We start from the raw sequence: 24,031 nt of genomic DNA, 5'->3' as shown, positions 1-24,031 counted from the left end.
CACCTATTCTCTCCTCTGCCTCTTCCATCCGAGCCGTGGTGGTTTGCATTTTGTTTTCCATTTCCTTTAAAGCGTTTTTCAGCTCCTCGTGACTGTTCCTTAGTCCCCTGATGTCTGTAGCAAGAGATTCTCTGCTGTCCTGTATGCTGTTTTCCAGCCCAGCGATTAATTTTATGACTATTATTCTAAATTCACTTTCTGTTATATTATTTAAATCCTTTTTGATCAGCTCATTAGCTGTTGTTATTTCCTGGAGATTCTTCTGAGGGGAATTCTTCCGCTTGGTCATTTTGGATAGTCCCTGGTGTGGTGAGGGCCTGCAGGGCACTTCCCCTGTGCTGTGGTGTATAACTGGAGTTGGTGGGCGGGGCCGCAGTCAGTCCTGATGTCTGCCCCCAGCCCACCGCTGGGGCCACAGTCAGACTGGTGTGTGCCTTCTCTTCCCCTCTCCTAGGGGTGGGATTCACTGTGGGGTGGCGTGGCCCGTCTGGGCTACTTGCACACTGCCAGGCTTGTGATGCTGGGGATCTGGCGTATTAGCTGGGGTGGGAAGGCAAGGTGCACGGCGGCAGGGGGCGCAGGCTTAGCTCGCTTCTCCTTAGGTGATCCACTTCAGGAGGGGCCCTGTGGCAGCCGGAGGGAGTCAGATCGCTGCCGGAGGTTTGGCTCCGCAGAAGCACAGAGTTGGGTGTTCGCGCGGAGCGAGCAAGTTCCCTGGCAGGAGCCGGTTCCCTTTGGGATTTTGGCTGGGGGATGGGCGGGGGAGATGGCGCTGGCGAGCGCCTTTGTTCCCCGCCAAACTGAGCTCTGTCGTCCGGGGGCTCCGCAGCTCACCCTCCCTTTGTCCTCCAGCCTTCCCGCTTTCCGAGCAGAGCTGTTAACTTATGACCTCCCAGACGCTAAGTCGCGCTTGCTGTCGGAACACAGTCCGTCAGGCCCCTCCGCTTTTGCAAGCCGGACTCGGGGGCTCTGCTTGGCCGGCGAGCCGCCCCTCCGCCCCGGCTCCCTCCCGCCAGTCCGTGGAGCGCGCACCGCCTCGCCGCCCTTCCTACCCTCTTCCGTGGGCCTCTCGTCTGCACTTGGGTCCGGTGACTCTGTTTTGCTAATCCTCTGGCGGTTTTCTGGGTTATTTAGGCAGGTGTAGGTGGAATCTAAGTGATCAGCAGGACGCGCGGTGAGCCCAGCGTCCTCCTACGCCGCCATCTTCCCAGAATCCCACTACTCTCCTTGGTTATTTTAATGTTGAAGAGGATAAACAAAGCGACGTTTTAGTTACCAGAATATTCTCATTGTTTCCCTGATATTTTTCAGTCCCCTTCAGAATCATTCATGTGATCAGTTCTGGCCAATGGACTGTGAACAGCAATGTCACATGATATTTATGGGCTAAGGCTGTTACAGATAAGCGTGCCTGCCCCATTCTTTGCTTTCTCTTTGGTGGTGACCAGGGGGGTCATGTGTTGAAATGCCAGATCACAAATACGAAAGCAGCTTGGATATTGAATAGAAAGTTTTTTGTTTTTATGCAAGAAAAAATCATTTCTCCTATTTCAGGGTTAATTTATTCCTACATAATAGCTAACTTATTCCGTTAACACAAAGAAAGTTGAAAAAATCAGCTAACGTCATGCTATGCAAGGCAAAGAAGGAAAAAAAATAAAAATGGAAAAATGTTAGCAATGCAGTTTTGCAAGAGGAATAAATGCAGAGGAAGACCGAATAAGGTCAGTGTTTTGTCATTTACTTCTCACTGCAGACATTGGGAAAACAATCCCAGTACTACTTTGGGATGAAAGCCAAAGTGCAGTTGAAAGAGAAATGGGCGCCTGGGTCGCTCAGTCGGTTAAATGTCTGACTGGCTCGGGTCACGTACTCATGATTTGTGAGTTCCAGTCCTGCATTGGGCTCTGTGCTGAGAGCTCAGAGCCTGGAGCCTGCTTTGGATTCTGTGTCCCCCTTTCTCTCTCTGCCCCTTCCCTGCTCATGCTCTGTCTCTCCCTCCGTCTCAAAAAAATAAACATTATTTTTCTTTTTTAAAAGGAAAGAGAAATGACTGTGTGATAATAAAATGGAAGCAATGAAAGTAGAATATATATTCTGTAAATCTGGTGTCGCAGTTCAGACGACTATAACAAAATATCATAAGCAGAGTGGTTTGAGAAAATAACAGTTAAATTTTCACACATTCATTTTCTTTTTTCTTTTAATTTTTTTTTAACGTTTATTTATTTTTGAGACAGGGAGAGACAGAGAATGAACGGGCTAAGGTCAGAGAGAGAGGGAGACACAGAATCTGCAACAGGCTCCAGGCTCTGAGCTGTCAGCACAGAGCCCGACGTGGGGCTCAAACTCAGACCGCAAGATCATGACCTGGAGCCCCTCACACATTCATTTTCTAATGGCTAGGAAGTTCAAGATGAAGAAACTGACAGATTGATGTCTATTGACTGAAAGCCCTCTTCTCGGTTTGTTGTCAGCTGCCTTCTTGCTATAACTTCACATAGTGGAGTGGGAGGGGCAGGTCCTCTGGTCTCTTTCTCTTCTTGTAAAGGAATGAATCCAATCATGGAGATCCAACCACCATGGTCTCATTTAAACCTAATTGGATCCTGAAGACCTCACCTGCAAATACCATTACATTGATAATTATATCTTCAACATATGAAGTATAGACAAGGCAAATACTCAATCCATAGAATTTGGGAATTCTCTAAAACATTGGCTTAAATAAAATATTAAAAAGGTAAAGAGAAAGGACTTTCCAAGGAATTGAAAAAGCTGAATAAATTTGTTAACAGAATATATGCTGTTTGATAAGATATTAGATATAAGCAACAAAACGATCATGGATGCACTATAACTCAGATGTGATGGTTAATTTTATATGTCAAGTTGGCTGGGCCATGATAGGCATAGATAATTGGTCAAACACTTAATATATTTTTGTGAAGATATTTTTAGATGAAATTAACATTTAAATCAGTAGACTTTGAGTTAAGATGATCCTCCTTAAGGTGAGTGGGCCTTATCCAATCAATCGAGGGTCTTAATTAAAAATAAAACAAACAAACAAACAAAAAAACACAAACACCTGACCTTCTTAAGCAAGAAGAAATTCTGCCATTTGCTTTTGGACTTGAACTGCAACTCTTCCTTGTATGTCTCTAGCCGACCAGCCTACCGTGCATATTTTGGATTTATCAGGCCTCCATAATTGCAGGAGCCAGTTTCCTTAAAATTAATCTCTCTAATCTCTCTCTCTCTCTCTCTCTCTCTCTCTCTCTGTCTTTCTTTCTCTCTCAGGTGATCAATGGAGTTTTAGCAGTGGTTCATGTCATAGTGGACCCAGAAGATTCCAAACCTATACTGTGATTATTTCTCCAGGTCTAGAATGCAGAATTGGAACAGACATCTTCAGCAATTGGCAGAATCCCCACATTCCCTGACTTGTTAAGTGAGGACTATTGTGTTAGGGAGGTAAAAGTGGAAGCTACAAGAACTGCCTCTACCCAGAAAATACTAAACCATAAACACTACTGCATTCCTAGAGAGATTGCAGATTAGTACCACCATGAAGGACTTGAAAGATGTAGGGCCTGTGATTCCCACTGCATCCACATTCAACTCGCCCATTTGGCCTGTGCAAAAGACGGATGGATATTGGAGAACAACAGTGGATTATCATAAGTTTAACCATATAGTGATTCCACTTTTAGCTGCTCTACCAGATGTGGTTTCATTGCTTGAGTAAATTAACATATCCCCTGGTACCTGTACACAGCTATTAACCTGGAAAATGCATTGTTCTCCATCTCTGTTAATAAAGACTACCAGGGGGCGCCTGAGTGGCTCAGTGGGTTAAACATCTGACTTTGGCTCAAGTCAGGATCTCACAGTTTACGGATTAGAGCCCTGTGTCAGGCTTTCTGCTGACAGCTCAGAGCCTGGAGCTTGCTTCAGTTTCTGTGCCTCCCTCCCTCTCTCTCTGTCCCTCCCCGACTTGTGCTCTTTCTTTCTCAAAAATAAACATTAAAAAAATTAAAAAAAAATAAAGACTACCAGAAGCAGTTTGCTTCCAGCTGGTAAGGCCGGCGATCCACCTTTACTATCTTACTTCTGGAATATGTCAGCTCTCCAGTTGTGTATCATGATTTAGTTTACAATGATCTTGACCACCTTACCCTTCCATAAAATGCCACACTCTTCCATTAGATTTATGATATGCTGATTGGAACTAGTGAGCAAGAAGTGGCAACTATTCTAGACAAAGTGGATAGACTTTTGCATGTCAAAGGGTAGGAAATCAATCTGATAAAAAAAAAATCAAGGGCCTTATACCACAGTGGGACCTCTAAGAGTCCATTGTAGGAAGCCATGTCAAGGTATCCCTTATAAGGTGAAGGATAAATTTTTGTATCTGACTCTCAGCTGAGAGTCAAAGAAAAATTCTCTGTAGATGAATGGCGAATTACTTCTTGTAGGATGGTCAACTGACACAACTTCATGGCAACTACAGGTCTTATAAGATCAGTCAACCTCTAAAAATGTTATGAGATTTTTATATTCCTCATAGGGAAGAAGGTTTGCTCATAGCATTTCTATTGGTAGTTTATTGGACCTTTTACTTAGCTGCTCATAAGCTAACATTATGACAGTTAGCTTCAAGACAATTGACTTCTAGAATAACCAAAAATGACCTCTTTCCCCTTTTTAAAATAACAGAAATAGGAAAAAGAAATCATGTCTTGTTTCTGAAGTTTGAGAGAAAGTAAGAAGCATGGAGAAACAGCAACAACTATGGAGACATCTCCCACCCTGGGCATGGGGCTGGATGTACAAAAACGGAATTTGTAGAATGATGTTACATTTTCAAACATACGGGCAGAGGTAGCAAAGAGGGTAATCATTATAAAATCTCAGCTGTCAGATATTTTCCCAGATTAAAGATAAGCTACCGCATTAACATTCATTCTAAATCTAGATGTACTGATGGGTCAAAAAATTCTCGCAAATTGAAGACAGAGATAATAAGTATTATCCCTCTCGGGGTTTATGTAATTCAATGATTGAGAAATTGATCTTCAGTTTAAGCAATAACAATGCAGGTTTTGCTCTAATTAGAGAGTAATAATGTTAGAAATGATAATAGTGCTGTTTCAAGATTAATTTCCATCACACAATTGTAAATCATATATGTGCTACTGGGAAGAATATTGAGTTAGAAGAATAGGTCTCTAAATTTTGAGTTAATTTGACCAAAACATATCATCATAGGCATTAACACATTAAACAACGAAGTAAATAATATGCACTGCCTTTTTCAGTAATAGGAGTATGCCAAGGAGAGTTGGGAAGATTTATTATATCAGACTAATTAAAAATTTCTGGGGACCATTGTTTTAGTGGAGCAAAAATGCAGATGAATGACTCCCAACTCTTGCCCCTACAGCGTTTGAACTTAAGATCACTTGTTGGAGAGAAAAAAATGGGGGTTTTTCAGAGATTCTCACTCATTATTTTCTTGTCTTTATAATGATTAGTTAAACCCTGGACAAATGATTTACATTATTTTTTCAAACTAAATTTTGCAAGCTGGAATGCACATTATGCTTACAGAATGACATTAAGACTAGATACATATCACATGCTAAATATGAAAGATGGCTACCATATTGGACAGCACAACCTGATAATAAAATACAATCCAAGGCATATGTACTGCATACTCAGTGATTTTAAACTATATAGAAAATCTCATTTCATAATGATTTATTTTTTCACTTGATGTTTATATTTTTATATACATATATTTATATTCTAATCTGTTTCCATACACACACACACACATATATATATATATATCACATATATGTCATATATTATTGTTTAGTTGGAAACACTTTTTCATGAAACATCTGAATCCTTTTGCTTTTCCATTTTTCTCTGATATATAGATAGATGATAGATCAATATATTTCTTCATTTTTGGCTATTTTATTTTGTCTCTTTTTGTCAGATTTTAAAAAGTGAAATTCAATAATGTATTTGAAAATTTTTAGAAAAAAACGTCAAGTTCTGAATAACTTCATCTTGCTCTAGAGAAAATTTGCTGTTAGGACATACAAGATAGAGACATTTCAATTTTAATCCAATCTGGGATTGCACTGATGAACAGCTTGAATGTGAATCTTTGTGCAGGCTTATCTAATTACATTTTACCATTAGTTCCAAGGAGTAGCCAGCCCTTCATACATGTTTACCAGGGCTCCTGCTCCTTGGTGGACATTGACCTCCATTTATGGTATCCTAGCTTAGTGAGAATTTTGAAAGCTCCCTCACTTTACCAATATCTAGACTGCTACTTAAACACTGGCAAATGTCTCAGGAGAAAAATATCAGTTAAATCTTAGAATCTTTTCTTTTTGGGCCTCCTGGATGGCTAGGTTGGTTGTGTCCAACTCTTGATTTCAGCTCACATCATGATGTCACAGTCATGAGTTTGAGTCCCACATCAACTCTGCCCTGACCGAGTGGAGCCTGCTTGGGCTTCTCTCTCTCTCTTTCTCTCTGTCCCCCCACAACCCCCCCCCCCGCCACTCGTTATCTTTCTCTTTCTCTCAAAATAAGTAAATAAAACATCCAAAAAAGAGAGAATCTTTTCTTTGCACTTGACTCCTATCTAAAATTTTATATCTTCCAATTCTCATTGTTTTATTAGTACTCTGATGTCTTAAAACAGATGTACTTTCTGTTGTTCTTGGTGAGAGATGTGCTCTCACAGAATCTAATCTGCCATAGCTGGAAACAGAAGTCAACTGTGTTTTATCTGTATGTTAGTGTCTGTAACTGGGAAAACACTCTCCAGGTTTTGTTAGCTATGATTTATATAAAAATCCACACTCCAGAAATAGCTGGTCAACATTTCTGCCATCTTTACTTCTAATTAATAAAGACTTATAGCTATAGTTAAAAGATTTTGTTGCTTCATGTAAGTGGATTTTGAAAGGATGTTCATGTTGAAATTGGTCACTTGTTAATTAGACTACGGTTAGAGTTACTATAATTATTTTTAATTGTGAACGTGTTTAAGCTATGTGGATTGTGTATGATGTTGTAGAGACATACTACACATTGGATGAATAAGATAGAAGCCACCCAGCAAGACCTTTATCCCTCAGTCTTTAAAGCAATTTTTGACACTTGATAATTTATAATCCTTGGCACTTGACACTTATAATCTTATGTACATTTACAGATTTGGAGAATTCTGTTGCTTATGGTTAATTTATCATGATGAGTAGTCTTACCTCTATAATATGTCTTATTGTCTTGAGTGAACATTTCCTTCAAAGTGTAGACAGATTAAAAAGGACACAGGCGAGACTATATTGTGCAAACAGAACAAGTTTCCCGGTATTTGCTTTTCCATATGGAAGTGAGATTGTGACTGAGGAGACCTATCGGACTCACTAACCTCCAATTCGTGTTGATTTTAAATATTCATTAAAGAAGAAAAAAATAATTATTCATGTTTAGTTTAATGAGATCAGTTACACACACCCAAACAATTAAAAATATAATTTCAACCTTTAAGACTGGGCTACAAACAAGTAGAACTTTGGCTGAACCAAGCTACCTAAGTACATACATACACACATGTGTTTATGTGTGTTCCTGTATGTCGGTACACACACATACAGAGCTGCTAGCTTAGTTTAGTTAGTATATTAACTTTTTGTACTGCCTTCACAAGGTACCATATTCTGGCTACCTTAAAACAACAATCTCTCCATTCTGAAGACTAGAAGTAGGAAGTCAAGATGTTAGCAGAGTGTGTCTCTTCTAAGAACTCTGAGGAAGAATCTTTTCCATGCTTCTCTCCCAGTTTCTGGTGACAGCCAACATTTCTCAGCATTCCTTGCTGTAGATTCATTGCTTTAATCTCTACCTCAATCTTCACCTGACATCCTTTCTTTGTCTCTGTGTCTTAACACGACCATTTTATAAGCACAACAGTCACATTGGATTAGGATCTCACTCTACTCCAGAAGGGCCTCATCATAATTATATCTATAATGATCTATTTCCAAATATGGTCACATTTTGAGGTGTTGAGACTTAGAGTTTCGACATATTTTTTGGGCGGAAGATACAATTTAACCCATGATAGTTTGCTAACATTAAAATATTGTTTACAATTTTTAAGAAGGGTAGGCATATCTTCTGTGTGCTCCTGTGTGTTTTGTAAGAACATAGTTCTCAGTAACTTTAACTAGCATCTAATCTCTCAAATTATATTATGAATATTCTAACAAATTTAATCTTAGAAAATTAGAGTTGTAGCCATAGAATCATATGGTGAATATTAAACTAAATAATAGTACCTAATAATATACTAAATTTTAAATCAAAAGGTGATTGATTGCTTGGCTGTAGGGGTTTTCAACAACATAGGTAGGACACAAGAAATTATCAGGTCAGAACTTAATTTGAAAAATATTGGGGCGCCTGGGTGGCGCAGTCGGTTAAGCGTCCGACTTCAGCCAGGTCACGATCTCGCGGTCCGTGAGTTCGAGCCCCGCGTCAGGCTCTGGGCTGATGGCTCAGAGCCTGGAGCCTGTTTCCGATTCTGTGTCTCCCTCTCTCTCTGCCCCTCCCCCGTTCATGCTCTGTCTCTCTCTGTCCCAAAAATAAATAAACGTTGAAAAAAAAAATAAAAAAAAAAAAGAAAAACACTCACATAATTTTTAAAGCTTATATTTTATTGTATTATGTAAAGAGTAATATTATGATTCATACTATCACTTTGAATAGCTGAATTTCAAGAGAAATTAATTATATTCTTTTTGATTTTTTTCTGAATGCCTGTGAAAATATTCTTTTGATATCAACACTATGTTGCCTTATACTATGATGTGGCATGACTTAATTAAAAACTCATTTAACACAACGAAATTTTAATGTTAAGAAGAAAGAAAAGAAAGAAAGAAAGAAAGAAAGAAAGAAAGAGGAAAGGAAAGGAAGAAAAGAAAAGAAAAGGAAAGAAAAAAGAAAAGAAGAGAAAAGGAAAAGAAAGAAAAAGAAGAAAAGAAGGAAAGGAAAGGAAAGGAAAAGGAAAGGAAAGGAAAGGGAAGGAAAAGTTTTGTCTTTGCAAACAAATGCCTGAAAGCAATCTCTTTTAGTTTCAAATAGAAACAAATGTATTTCTGCATAAAAGATAAACATTCATGTTTATGTGATATTTGTTATTAAGATTTCCAGAGGCTGAGTGGTTTAACAGATGGAAGTTGCTTTAAAATGAAAATATCATATGATATTTGATCATAAACAAATATAGAACATATTCTCATATAGAATATAAATAAAAAGATAAAATCACTGATTTAATTTTTTTAAAGTTTATTTATTATTGAGAGACAGAGAGAGACAGAGCATGAGCAGGGGAGGGACAGAGAGAGGAGGAGACACAGTATCCGAAGCAGGCTCCAGGCTCTGAGCTGTCAGCACAGAGCCCAATGCGGGGCTGGAACACACAAACTCTGAGATCATGACCTGATCCGAAGTCAGATGCTTAACCAACTGAGCCACCCAGGCACCCCAGGGATAAGGTCACTGATTTAAGTGATAGGCTTTATGTGTCAGTTACATTCTTTTAGTGTTCACATGAACATTACCCTTTTCTTTTACAGAGTACAAAACTCACTGAATCTAATTTTCAAATATGCCTCAAAGATTGTAATCAATGTGCCTTCCTATAGATTAAAAGAGGAATGTATATCTTTTAATTTGTCTATGCTGATGAACAATTAAAGTAGACCAATATTTATTGAGCAAACCACATAAAAGCATTAAAATTAATTCATTTATTTTTCTATTTCAAGTTTATTTCTTAATTAATTAATTAAATTCCAGTAAATACCTGGAACCATTTCCATTAGTTCTCAAAGCTGAAAAGAGTAGATTAATTATAGTGCAGCCGGGTTCATATACAATAATTTATCACCAAGTCAAACTGATATCTTTAACAAAATATGCCATTTGGCCCATAAAGTAATAAAATACGCCAATTAAGTAGGCTACATATCAACTTGACTGGCCATGGGGTACCCAGATTAAACATTATTTCTAGATGTGTCATCAGGGTGTTTTTAGATAAGATAGCGTTTGAATCATTGGTCTCAGTAAAGTAAATTTCCCTCCCCAATATGGGTGGACATCATCCAATCCAAAGGCCTGAATAAAACAAAAGACTATTTAAACTGAGACATCTCATCTCCTGCTCTTAGACTGGAATTTACACCATTGGCTCCCCTGTTTCCAAGCCTTCAGACTTGGAGTGAATTACAACACCAGTTTTCCTGGGTTTCTAGCTTGCGGACAGATTGTGTTTCTCTCTCTTTCTCTCTCTCTCTCTCTCTCTGTGTCTCTTTCCACATGAAAACAGTCAGTAATTTTCCTGGAATATGGCAAACAAAAGCCCTATTACAGTTTATTGAGAAATGAATGAAAGCAGAAGAATGAAGATGGGAGAGAAGCAGAAGGGTTTAAATGGTACTTAGCAAGTTAAAGTGACAAAGTTTTATGATTCATTTTTGGGGGGGACAAGGACAAGAAGAGACTTGCAAATGACTTCCAGGTTTCGGGCTTTTTGGTGTTAACATTCTCAGAGAAAGGACCAGGTTTGAAGGTGGGGAGGAATTATCAATCTGGTTTGTACATGTTTGATTGATCCAAATGGTGATTATTTTCAAAAGCCATTGGTTATGCTGTGTGATGTTCATAAAAGAAGTCTGACTAGAGGGGTGCCTGGGTAGCTCAGTCAGTTAAGTGTCTGACTTGATTTTGGCTTCGGTCATGATCTCACGGTTCATGGGATTGAGCTCCACAGAGGGCTCTGCACTGACTGCTAAATGGTGCAGAGACTCGTTGGGATTCTCTGTCTCCCTCCCTTTCTGCACCCCCCCCCCGCTCACTCTCTGTCTCTCTCAAAATAAATAAGTAATGCAATAAATAAACATTTTTAAAAAAGAAGTCTGGCTAGAGATATTCTCAGAAATATTTAGTACACAGATGCTACTGAAACCACTGTTTAGAGAGAAGAGAGGGCTGTGTGGGTCAGGACCATATGGCGTGGAAGCAGATGTTTTATTTGAAGCTTATGAGAGGTATTCAGTTGTGGGAAAAGATAATATTAAAGGAGAAATTTAATAATTTATAGCTGAGAAAATGAATTGCTTAGAACCACTGCATAAGTGGAGTTATTGGCCTTAAATACGAGAAGAGGCAGCTCTTTTTGATTAGATTTGTGTGTTTTGTAGCGGGCAGATATAAGTAATGCTTTCTGATGTCTTCTGTTTTTCTGAATTAAGATGTAAATCTATCTGCTGATGATGGGTCGAGCAATGGAAGAATGAAAGATCGAGGAGGAGAACTTTTATCAACTAAAGATGGTAATAGACACTATGGAGAATTACAAAGAATTAAAAACTTCAATATAAACATCTTTAAACTTCTAAGAGAAATGTGTATTAGTCAAGCAAAGAAGTAGACCAGTTTGGTTTGAATTAGAAGGATACTACAGACATAGAGGCAGATGGACTCTCATAGGAGGAGAAGAATATGGGCATTCTTTGCTAGGAAAAGTTATAAGCAAACAGATATAATAGACAAATAATGTGGCATTGTTTCTTAGTTTGGGCTGCTATAACAATGACCATAGACCGGATGGCTTACAAATAAAAATGTATGTGCTACTCTTCTGGAGACTAGAAAAATCTTAAGATCAAGCATTGGCCCATCTGCTGTTGAGCGAGGTCCTCCTTCTTGGATTGGGAATGTCACTCTTCTCGCTCTATCCTCACGTGGCTGAGAGGAGAGAGAGAGAGAGCAAGTTCTTGTGTCCCTTCTTATCGGGCACTAATCCTTTTCATGAGAGCACCACCTTCTTGATCTATTCATCCCCCAAAGGGACCATCACTTTGGGCGTTTCGGATTTCAACATCGGAATTTTGAGGGAAGCACAAAACTTGCCATCCGTAGCATAGTGATAGCAAACATGAAATGAATATGGATTTACTTTGGAGAATAAAAAAGAGCACACTTGGATGGGACCTGAGTATGAAGGCTTTACAACTTGACACTGTAGGGGCGCCTTGGTGGCTCAGTCAGATTGAGCATCAGACTTCAGCTCAGGTCATGATCTTCCTCCAGCTGGTGCGTCAAGCTCTGCTTTGGGGTCTGTGCTGATAGCTCAGAGCCTGGAGCCTGCTTTCGGATTCTGTGTCTCCCTCTTTCTCTGCCCTTCCCCCGCTCATGCTCTGTCTCTCTGTGTCTCTGAAAAATGAATAAACCTTAAAAAAAATTTAAAAAAAAGAAAATGAAATCCTGAGATATGGTCCTTTTCCTCATATACTAGTACTTTGTTCTGAGAAAAAACATCACAATTTGCTCAATTCCAAATATGATAAAAAGGACAACTCTTGTTCAATGAGTTTCACCTGTGAAACATATAGAGTTCATAGTGACTGAGTATTTGCTGTATTAGTGCTCTGTGCAATTCATGTGATTCCTCTATGATAAACAGACTTGTCATGAGCTAAGGCAGATAATATTGCTATCTCTAGCCTGATTTAGCCCTTCCTTTGCTGGAACTCTTTAAGTGTTTCCTTGCCTAATGACCCGCATCTCTTTTCTCTTACATTTTCTAACCGTGTTATTTTCCCTGACTTAAATAGTCAGAACTGTCTTAATGCCTGTCTTAGTCCCTTTGGGCTGTTATAACAAAGTACTATAAACTGAGTGGCTTATGAACAATAGAGATTTATTTATCACAGCTCTGGAGGCTGACAGTCTGAGGTCAGCATGCCATGATGCTTGAGTTCTGGTGGCAACCCTCTCTTGGGTGCGGACTCCAGATTTCTCATTTTACCGTCACATGGCGGGGAACAGAAAGGGCAAGGAAAGTCTCCCTTGATACTTGTAAGGACGCTTATCCCATTCTTAAATGCTTCCATCCTCAAGACCTCATCTTACCCTAATTACCTCCTAAAGGTCCCACCTTCTAATAACATCACTATGGTGGGTATGGTTTCAACACAAGAATTTGGAGGGTAGGGAAACACAAATATTCAGTACATGACAATGCCAATGTGCAAAGCCTAAACATCTCTATGTGGTAGGATCATTCATGATTCTGTGACTGCTGTTGACCTCCCAGATCATTCCCTTTGGCATAGCTAACAAAACAAACCAGCCTTTGCAATGTGCCACAGGACATGTTCCTTATCCTTCACAGGCTATATCCTGGAGCTCAGCCACTTATTTTTTTGTCTAGGTATATTCTTACTCATTCTTAAAAATCCAGTTTGGGGGAGGCTGTGCATCTTTGGGGATAAAGATGTATGGGAAATCTCTGTACCTTCCCTCAATATTTCTTTGAACCTTAAACTACTCTAAAAAAAAAAAAAGTGTTAACAAAATCCAGCTTCAATGTCACGATGCCCTTTCCCAAATAAATTGGTCTCAAGATTTTTATGCTTATGTACAATTATCCACTACAGTGTATTTAACACTGTGTGGCAATGGCTTGTTTTCTTAAATGGAGAATCATTTATTTGATAATTAGAGCTTCTCACAGTATTTTCAGTATTGGAGCTCTTCAGTTCACATTGAATCAAATCACCCAGCATCCACCTTTTCTGATGCTTTGTGTGTGGGATTTAGAAGCTTAAGCTAATTACAGACATATTCAGAAAGAAGAGAAGAGGGTGGGAGAGCTTTTGAGATCAGGGGTAAATAGGGGAGACATATTTGTGGGTCATGTAAGAATGGGAGCTGGTAACCTTCCAAGGGCATGAGAATCCAGGACAAGGTTACCTTTGATCCCTGCGTTTGTACCACATTCATTGAATTTCCGGCTTTAAATGAGATTCCTGTGCCTCATTCTTGGCAAAGAAGCACAGAGCTTGGGAACCTCCTAGAGCTTTGTCAATGAGGATGTAAGATATGACCATGATGCAATGAAGAATAAAAGCCTTTCTTTCTCTTCCCAGTACACATATGCCATCTGATTTTGACTCCCTGCTACCCCTTAGCTAAGAGTATAGATAGAACTCAGGCTTCTGTGTTTGGCAAAGCTTGATTTGAATTTAAATTCTGTCTCTTATTTGTTGCATGAAATTGGTCATGTTAAATTCTCTAAGACCCACATTCCTCCTCAGTGAGAGCTGCAATCAGAAAATGTTCAACATGAAAATAGAATTTTTATGATTATTATTCTAATTTTCCTTAAAATTACTATTTGGTAATGCTATGTCTGCTCCAACAAGGCCTCAACACACTATTTAATTACCAATATTATTGATCCACAGTTTTCTGATTTAAAATTTTCACTAAATTGGGAGGCCTGGGTGGCTCAGTCGGTTAAGTGTCTGACTCTTGATTTCAACTCAGGTCATGATCTCGCGGTTCTTGAGTTCAAGTTCCTCATGGGGCTCCATGCTGCTAGTGAGAAGCCTGCTTGGGATTTTCTCTCTCACCCTTTCTCTCTGCTCCTCCCCCACTCATGCACATATGCACTCTCTCTCTCTCCAAAATAAACTAAACTTAAAAAAATAAAAATTTCACTAAATTGTATAAAATACAATGTTAGTTATGATTTAAAATCCTACCAAGTGAAATCTTATAGAATAAAATACAAGGTGGCAAAACTTTTAAAATGAGCAAAATGTAGTGTATATTAGACACCCTTGAAGCTACTTACCTTCTTAAAAAATTGAAAACTCAGGCATAAGAACACTTTTAATGAAACACGTTTGAGTAGACTGCAGACACCTAGCCTTGGTTTTGCTATCTAGAAAATGGAGCGATCAAAATGAGCTCTCACTAGATCAGAATTCAGAAGCTAAATGATTAATTCAGCCACATTTTCTCTCACATCATTTAGACAAAGAAGTCAATTAAGTGGAACATTAAAAGCTGATGAATCAAACAGTGGCATAAAATAGCAATTAGAAAATAATCAGTTAATGAAGTAAAATGACAGTGGAGAAGTCATCAAATGACAGTAACAGAACCAGTGCATTAATGAGAAGTGACATTGAAGAATAGAAATGCCAAATACAACAGCTCTGATGTCTGAAAATATATTGGATAGATTCATACAGATAATTGGGTTAAAATGCCTCCGGTGCTTAGGATATTTTTGTAGTGTTCACTTGGTATTGCTACAAACAAGGAAAAAATAAAAAACACCTAATTTAGTCTGCTCTAGACATGACCTCCAAGTACATCCCCTTACATTTGTAAAGCAGTTATCCATGCATCTTACTCAAACTAGATATCTGTAGCTTAAAAAAAGAGTCATATTAGATTTTATGAACATGAATGCACAAGATGCGTACCCATAAGGCATTACGGAACCTCTCTTCCTTTCTTATAGGTCTACACAACTAGAAAGGTTCTAGCAGGTTCTGCCTGCTACCAAATGGCTCCAAAGGAGGGCGAGAGCTGATGTGTAGCCAGGTTGAAATGAGGAATGTCAAGTGAATTAATGATGTAGTTTCCCAATATTTGTCTCTTCCCACAAAGCTCTTCTATTAATATTGCACAGGTTCTCACAGGACAAAACTCTAGATCAATCACGACCTAAGCATCAATCATTAGCCCCAAATCTAAGAATATTACAGTAAGAATGTAAACAATGAAAAACATAAATAATACACTTTCATACTTGGATTACCATGTGTATGGTGCTTGTACAGATTATTTTTATAAATGGACTTTCATTTTTAGAGCAGTGATGAATATCGGTCTCTCCCCTCTGGTGCTCCATATCATTTTATTGATTAGGTTACTTTTGGGAAAAAAAAAAAAAAAAAGATAAGTTGTGGATTATTTACGTGATAATTTCAATAAAATTTGATCTAATGATTGTGCTATCAATTTCTTATTATTTAAGGTCTTTCATTATTAGTCATGCATCTCTTTCAAGTGCTGACAAATATATATCAGTATATAATGTGATGCCATTACCCCACGACTATGGTATACATAAAATTCAAGACAAAAAATAATCATTTTCCTTCTTCCATGATATAGAATGGAATCAAACTGAACTACAAAAATATGGCTTGCTTCCAAGGAATTAAAAATTAATGAACAACAATGGAATTTAACACCCATGAGCTAGGAAAAGAAGGTTAAGTTATAAAATTGGTCTTAAGTTAAAGCAAAATACATACACATTATACCACATTAACTGTAATGTTGTAGGACCTATTCCTATCATTAAGATGAACTTTTTTAGAAATTTGAAAACATACTCTGAGGTATAGAGAGAGCACACTCTCCCCCTCTGTCAGGGATATTGATATCAATTCTGGCAAGTACTATTACATGGGATGAGGAAGAGTTTATCATGAATTCCTTTGGCATTTTTGTATCACTAGGAAAAATTAGGTTATTTCATGATGCATGTTCCCGGGAATACATGTTTTTAAAGCCTCTTATAATTGATGACCCCAATTAAAAAATCAAGACATGCTGAAGAAATATATCATTTATTATTGACTGAAAAAATTACAAATGATCTTTCTCAATTTTTGTAGGTTTTCCAAAATTTCCAGACGGAAACTCTTCCACTGGACTTTGGAGCAAAATCCAATGGTGAGCTAATAGATTTTCTTTGCTATTTTTTCTAGATGGAGTTTGATAATTGATAGGAAGCGAAATGGTCCTCAAAGTGCGTCTATTGCCTTTTCTCTACCAGCTCACTGTATATGTACAAAACCTCATTAGAGTAAGCTTCGTGAAAGAGCACAGTTTAGGATATTATTCTTTTATATTAGATTACATTAAAGGAAATTTTCAGGTGGAAAAATGTCTAACATAATGCACTGTAGGAGGTGTATACTTGATATATTCTTGAAACATGAGTTTAGCAGCCTTGATTATTTGTTTTGTATGTGTGTTTTAAAATCATAGGTTTTTACATACCCATTTCCAAAAAAGTCAACTTGCATTAAAAAAGTTACCATTAGTGTCAGAGGAAATTTATCAAATGCATAACATAATACCCGATACTGTTTGCACATCTTATACTGCATTATGATTTGCTTAGTTACCATTCATTGTTATTTTTATATGTTCTCTGCTCCAACTAAGTTTTCTTCTGTAAGAGATTTTTCTCTGAATTTTGTTTTAAAACATTCATACACAATCACACACACACACACACACACACACACACAGAGCCCAACTTTCAAAGAAAATCCTGCTTATATGTCAATTTATAAATCATATAAAAGCAGAAGCACTGTGGTTAAAGTATGGAAAAGTCCCTGAGCCATCTTACATGAATTATGCATTAAGGGGTAACTTTTAGCTGAAAATGACTACGTTAAAAAAAGATGATCTGAACTTACATTGCAACCTTAAAACACTAGAAAAGATGAGCAAACTGAATCTGCATCAAGGGAGAATATGATAAGGATTAGTGCTGAAATTGTGAAATAGAGAATATTAAACTTAAAATAGAGAAATTCAACAGAACCCAAAATGTTTTTTTTTGTAAAGATTAACAACACTGACATATTTGAGCTAGATTTATCAAAATAAAAATGGAAGAAAAATTCAAAAGCCTAAAATAAGAAGTTACCAACCTTATAAGATAAAAGGATTTAAGGGAAGATATGAGCAATTGTATGTCAATGACTTAGATAATTAGATAAAATGAGCAGTTCCAAAAAATTGCAAGTTGCCAAACCTGACCCAGGGAGAAAAAAGAGATCTAAATTGACCTACAGCAAGTAAAGAGATTGAATTGGCAATCAAACAGGCACTCAAAAAGAAAAGTCTAGTACCAGCACTGTGTGGTACTGACATAAGGATAGATGTATAGATCGACTATGTCTGAGAATACAGACATCAGCTATTACCTTTGTGGTTAGTTGTTTCGCTACAAAGAGGCCCAAAGAAATTTAAAAATCTTTTCAACAAATGATGCTGGTACAACTGTATATCCACATGCAAAAAAAATGACCCCCACCCTACCTGACACCTTACACAGAAATGAAAGCAAAATACATCTTAAATAAAATTTTAAGATCTAAAGCTAAAATATCCTAGAGGAATATATAGACAATTGTTTCTTAGCTATCAGAGCAAAGGTACAAGTTTCCAAAAGAAAGAGATTCATGACTTCACCATAATTAAAAACTTTTGCATTGCATATAATCACATCAAAGGGGTGAAAAGACAACCCACTGAATGGGAGAAAATATTTGCACGTCATAAATCTGATATGGAACTTGTATCTAGAATATATAATGTAAAAGAGCAAGACAGACAAATAAAAACACATAACTCAAACAACAGACAACGATTATGAACAGATATTTGTATCGAGGAGATATAAGAAGTCCTATAAACACACATAAGAAAATCCTCAGCATCCTTACCCATTAGGAGTATGCAAATCGAAACCATAATGAAATACTACTCCATACCCACTAAGATGGCTAAAATAAAAAATACCCAGATATAAACAAGTATTGTCAAGGGAGCGCAGAAAATGGAATCCTTGTGCTTTGCTGACGGGAATGTAAAATGGTGCAGCTTATTTGGAAAAATGTCATTTTCTCAACGAGCTAAAGACAGATTTGCCATATGACCCATCAGTTCCACTCCTAAGTATACTTATGATAGAATATTATTCAGCAATAAAATTAATCAAGTATTTAAACATGCTACAGCATAAATGACTCTTGCAAAATTATGCTGAGTGAAAGAAGCCAGTTGTGAAAGACCACATATTGCAAGACTGCATCTTAATGAAATGTTCAAAACTGGCAAATCCGTAGAAACAGAATATACATTAGTTGTTGCCTGATATACGGAAAGTGACTGTTAATGAGTGCAAGGTTTTTTGGAGGGTGAAAAGATTGTTCTACCATGTTTTACCATTCAGAGTGTGGTAATGATTGTACAATCTTGTGAATATACTAAAAATAACATTGACTCATACACTTCAATAAATAGATTTTGTGATGTGTGAGTTATATCTCAATGAAACTAGAAAGAAGAGATCCACGTGAGAAAGCACATTTTAGAAATAAAAACAAACTAATCTCTAGTTATTCAAACAATGTTTCATTTCCTTAATAGATATAAAATAAATAACTAATTACAATGTGAAATGTAACATATTAAAAGAAAAGCATATATGTTATAGTATCCCATCATGATCATTGGCTTAATAAATTTCTTGTGTCAGGGCACCTGGGTGGCTCAGTCAGTTGAGCGTCCAACTCCCGATTTGGGCTCAGGTCATGATCTCATGGTTCATGAGATCCAGCCCTTTGTCAGGCTCTGTGCTGACTCTGTGGAGGCTGTTTGGGATTCTCTCTCTCTCCCCAACTCACGCACACTCTCTCTCTCTCTCTCAAAATAAATAAACACATAAAAATAAATAAATTTTCCTGTGTCCACAACCGTTGTATCTATAAATATTTGGACGCCATATTCTTGAGCCTTCCCTCAGTATCATGCTTACCTGTTGGATGTTGACATTTCGAAAGATAATTATTGTCCATGTGATCATATTTAGCATCAGTACAATTATTAATAAGTTTTACCCAAATAATAAAGAATTCATGCAAAAGAAAATGCAATCTAAGTCTAAATACATTGAGACGAACTGACTCAGATAGTTTTCCAATTCTTTAATTAATTACACTGATAATCATCTAACTGCCCTCTCATTCTGTCCTGCTTTTTATAGTAAATATGACCTGTCTGGATTCAGACATAGAGATATTTTCCTTTTTTCTGATCTTGAGATCTTTCATACTACAGAGCCTTTAATTTTCTTGATTTCCCATTTCCTTTACATTGTGTCAAGATCTAAATCATTTTTTCAGTAGGAGAAAATGACTATAAGCCCATTTTCAATTAATGCATCTGGTTGGAAAAGGTCTTTAGTAGATAGAGAAGCATCAGGAACATTCTTACGCTGTTCCTCATACTTGTGGCAGTTCTGAGTTCTGTGACTCTTCGGGACAGCTTGCGCATGGACGCAATAGAGACTTGAGACTGCTGATTTGCATTTAAACCACATTACGTTTTCCTTTATCTCTAACTTACCTTATTTGGTTTCCCAATACATTTTTTTTTTTTTTTGAGTAAACGTGTAGTGCAACTACAAATCCAAAAACACTCCAGCCTGCTAAAATTGTGATTCAATTTTCTCTCTAAATCTAGGAAAATCTCTGATATTTCTGAAGATTTCCACAGCTTTTCTCCCCTTCTCATAATGCCTTTTACCTCAGCTACATTCCCAGACTTAGTGATACTTGTTGTATATACAAATATAAATTATATATATATATATATATGCTTTAATTACATATATACACTTTAATAGCTCTCCCATTTCCCAAATCACTTTAATAAATTATGACTGTATACATATGTATCATATACTGATTAAAAATTTTATATGGAAAATGTGATTTCATTTTGTCAAACAGTAAAAAATTGATGAACTAAAATATCTTTTTTAAAAAATTTTTTGATGTTTATTTCTTTTTGAGAGAGAGACAGAGAGACGGGTGCGAACAGGGAGGAACAGAGAGACAGGCAGACACAGGATCTGAATCAGGCTCCAGGTTCTGAGCTGTCAGCACAGGGCACGATGTGGGGCTCAAACCCACGAACCACGAGATGATGACCCGAGCCGAAGTCAGATGCTTAACCGACTGAGCCACCCAGGCGCCCTGAAAGCTAAATTGTCTTAACAACATTCTTATTAAGTGAAAATTATTCCTCCCCAGGAAATCTGAACTAATCAGGCCTATCGTCACAGTCTATATCTCCTCATTTTACCTCAGAGCTCTGATCTCTGTCTCAATATTAGTTCCTTTTGCTTTCGTGAACCATCTTTTGAAAACTCCAAATTCCTCTGTCTTCATGTCCACAGTATAATAATTTATTTGTACCGGCCCTATGGATATATACAAAAATAATAATCAAACAAAACAACCCAACAAACAAAAAAGAACATCATATTTTTTTTTACTATTAAAATAATAGCCTCTTTATGTTTCCCATCTTAGCAATACAAAATATTTGCAGAAGCTTCTCAGTTGTACATTTCTTTGGTCTTTAGGCGTGGGAAAGGTGAAAATACCAGAGTAAGCTTCCTCTTTCTCCATATTTATAGCAGTGTTATCAACTCTGGCTTCTCCAGACAAAAAAACAAAAAACAGAACAAAACAAAACAAAACAAAAAAAACTCTGAGGAATAATAATTACTAAATTAGCTAAGCTGGGACATATCCCAGGCATTAGCATTTGGTCTCGTTATAAACTCACTGGATAATTTCATTGTTCAGCCAGTGTTGGAATCCACTATTCTACCAATAGGGGAATTACAGACATTTTGAGGTGCTTGCAAGTTCAAATTAAACTTATTGAGAAACAAACAAAATACATGAGCAATGTAATAAGGAATCATGAATTTTCTAATTATATTACGTATAAGCCTCGTAAAAAGTTACTACAGAAATAGAGTTTATTTGTTAGAGTGCAGGTTCTGGTTCTTTTGTTCTACAAACAAAATGTTCATAGTGACATCACACAATTCTTGTTAACAGCAGCATCGGTGTGATCTTTTCTACTTTATACAATTGCTGATTATAAGACCTAGTTACTTGGGATCAAGTCCTGTGTGGGGCTCTGTGCTGATAGGTGCGAAGCCTGCTTGGGATTCTCTCTCTCCCTCTCTGTCTACCCCTCCCCTACTCTCTCTCTCTCTCTCTCTCTCTCTCTCTCTCTCTGTCAAAATAAATAAATAATCATTAAAAAAAGAAAAAAAAAAACTCAGCTACTTACACAGATTTAAAATGACAAGTTCAAAAACAAGTCACAAGAACCGTGCAGACTCAATATTGCCCATTTTACAATAAATATTCTAGAACATTATCAACAACTGAAGTATATACAATATCCTCTTCGATTAAACTGTAAGAATGTATAGAAAAATACTAAATTTTAGTATATTTTATAGTTAGAATGTTTCAGTATATATTAAGCACTTCCTAAAAAGTTGCAGCTTCCTACTTGAGATGCAGTTTTTCCAACAAGAATTTTTACAAGTGCAATTTTAAAAGTGTCAGTTATTATTAGAATAACTTCATTTGACAATATATTTTAAATAAAATATATTTTAATAATCACATATTATATTATACATGTAAATATACATGTGAATTTTCATATAATTTACCAAGTTATTACATGAAGAGCATTGAGATAAGCATCATATACATAATAAGTATAATGGATATTAAGGAGTGACTCAAAGAAATAGAATATTATCTCAGCCACATGAATTGTAATCCAAGCTTTCTTGTGAAGTTTTCACCCCAAGAGTTCTTCATACTATTTGGTATCCTTTAAGGAGATCATGGTTTTTGCTGGGCTTTGCCGGACTGTGGTAAAGGAGACTCAGATTACCAATAATACGAATGCTACATGGACAAATCCCATTTGCACTGAGAAGAGTCTCGTGTTAATTTTGATTTATATATTCTAGGCACTAGTGCTTTGTTGGATACGTGGTTTGCAAATATCTTCTTCCAATCAGTAGCTTATCTTTATACCTTGAATGTGGTCGTGGGCAGTAAAAACAACAACTTTTCATTTTATGACGTGCAATTTATTGTTTTCTTTAATGGATGGAATTTTTGCTGTCAAGTTCAGGTAATCTTTGGCTCCTCCTAGGTGACACGGGTTGTCCATTTTTTTTTTCTACATCAAGATGATCACATCAAATAATATTGTAGACCATGTTCTGGCAGAATCACAATAAAAGTAACATGTAACCTAGTAACATTCACCAAGTTTTAATCATCTCCTAGAAAAGAATAATTAACGAATGCCTAAAATGGTTCGTCTTCCAATTTACACCCTAAACAAAAATTTTTCTTGAATTAGCCAGATGATTACCCTCGCATAGTACTGCATTACTTTGATCTGACAAGGCCTTCAGAAGATGGATTAAGCAATTCTATAAGCTTCTTCAAATATATTACCACTTATTAACAAGAATTAAAATGAGAATGAGACCCTTTAATTGAACAAATATTAGGGACACGTGGATATATGAATTATTTATATGGAGCACTGGATCCATAACATTCCTTCTTTGGGTTATAAAAACAAAAGTAAGTCCAATGTTACTCCATTCATAAATATTTCATTCATTAATAATATAAATTAGTATTATTTTTTCTTCTTTCATGATATTGGAAGTAGAACATCATACTACTAAATGAATAATCAATGAAAATCATAAACATTAGGATAAAATTCAGCATTGTGATAAAATTCACTAAAACCAATGATACTGATTTATGCTACATACTAATTAGCGATAAATTATTAGTAAACTTGTTTAAATAAAAACACACTTATATGTCCAAAACAAGAATTTCTGATCTCATCATCGTGAAATACTTCTTTGTGTCTAATCACACACACAATCAGGTTTGCATAAAACAACTTTATATTTTCATTATAAAAATATAAAATTATTGTTGTTCATTTTTTTCTGTCTCTAATCTAAATAAATTTAATCATAATATTTCATGAACTTTAGCCTTTATAAGAAGTAGATTGAAAGGTAATGAACCTGGGTGTGTGTCGTTTTGCTTTCAATGAAAGCCATATCTCACCTACGTATATTGGCACAAAATTATTTTTAAAAGAAAAACATTATTTGTACAATACTTGTTTACCTATATCCAAGTGTATGCATCTCTAATATTTCATTATTGAGTAAAAATCATCAAACAGGATGAAAATATGAACACACAGGAAAAAAACAAATCCGGCCATAGTGACAGATGTGTTAATTAAAACAAATCAATACAATGGTCTCAGGCTTGACACACGCATGTATCTGAAATGTAAGCAGACACTTGGGGTTAACTTGATCTAGATATCTGACTCCAAGGACACTTATACTTTC

This window comes from Lynx canadensis, chromosome C2, assembly GCF_007474595.2.
Source record: "Lynx canadensis isolate LIC74 chromosome C2, mLynCan4.pri.v2, whole genome shotgun sequence".
Taxonomy (NCBI): domain Eukaryota; kingdom Metazoa; phylum Chordata; class Mammalia; order Carnivora; family Felidae; genus Lynx; species Lynx canadensis.
The sequence above is the reverse complement of the archived record's forward strand: the minus strand, read 5'-3'. Positions refer to the sequence as shown.